The sequence below is a fragment of the Durio zibethinus genome, chromosome 7 (genome assembly GCF_047325235.1).
Source record: "Durio zibethinus cultivar Kanyao isolate XHJ-2024 chromosome 7, ASM4732523v1, whole genome shotgun sequence".
Classification (NCBI taxonomy): domain Eukaryota; kingdom Viridiplantae; phylum Streptophyta; class Magnoliopsida; order Malvales; family Malvaceae; genus Durio; species Durio zibethinus.
Window position 1 is genome coordinate 12,614,204 of NC_143168.1, and position 1,258 is coordinate 12,615,461.

The following is a 1,258-nucleotide window of genomic DNA, read 5'->3' on the forward strand; positions in this document are numbered from 1 at the left end:
TTGTGGCTACGTATAAGGGACTTTAATGAGATCATGTGAAGATTAGAGAAACAAGGTGGGAATGTTTAACCATATAGGTAGATGGAAGATTTTAAATAGGCTATTCCAATAGCTGGTTTGGAAGACTTATGTTACCATAACTATGGTACACGTAGAAAAGGGGAAGTGAACCTCATACCGTGGTAAGGGAAATATTAGACAGATGATTAAGTTCTAAAAAATGGAAGGAAATGTTCCTACTATACATGGTTACAAATCTTGTCTCCATTGTCTCTAACCATAACCCAATCATGATCGATTGTGAAAGATGCAATACCACAGAGAATAAAAAAAAGAAGAAAGACAGATTTTTTTTTTTCAAAATGCATAGACCAAAGAGACAAATACAAAGAGGCTAGTAGAAAGGGTGTGGACCAATCACATGAAAGATAATATCCATGTGAAGCTATAAAAGATGGGAATAGAGTTCAAAATATAGAATATAGCAAAAAAAAAAAGGCATCTAACGTAGAGTTACCAGGTTACAAAAAAAGTTTAATAAGTTCAAAGAAAAGGACCCTATGGTGGAGAATCTTAGTATAGCTAAGATTGCACTCAAAGAACTAAATGAAGCCTTGGAAAAAGAAGAAGTTTATTAGGCTTAACGAGCAAAGGTGTAATGGCTCTGACATGGTGACAAAAACACAACCTATTTTCATGCCCTTGCATCATCTAAGAGAAGGAATAACATGATCAAAGGGTTGGAAAATGAAAAAAGAGAATGTATTGTCAATGAAGATGAAATCAAAGACATGGCAGTAAAACGCTTCCAGAAAATATTTAGAACGCAACATCCTAGCCTAATTAAAGGGGTTTTAGAAGCAGTGAAAAGTAAAATTTCATTGCAAATGAATTCTAAACTAGTAGCAGAGTTTAAGCTGAAGGTGGTTTACAAAGCTATCAAACAGATGCATCCATTTAAGGCATCAGGCCCAAATGGTATGCCTATTTTTTTCTATAAAAAATATTGGAGCATTATGGGTTCCAATGTTACTACTTTCTGTTTGGCCTTTTTGAATGGATCAACCACTTTGGAAGATGCAAAAGGTACCAATATTGTGCTTATACCCAAGACCAAGAATTTGAAAAAGACCATATTATTGGTATATAAAAGACATATTACTTATTTTCCTTACATTATGCTTCTTCATTATTCATTCTAATTTTGTCTTAATTACCTAATTATTTCACAATCATTATTATTAAAAATTTTAAATTG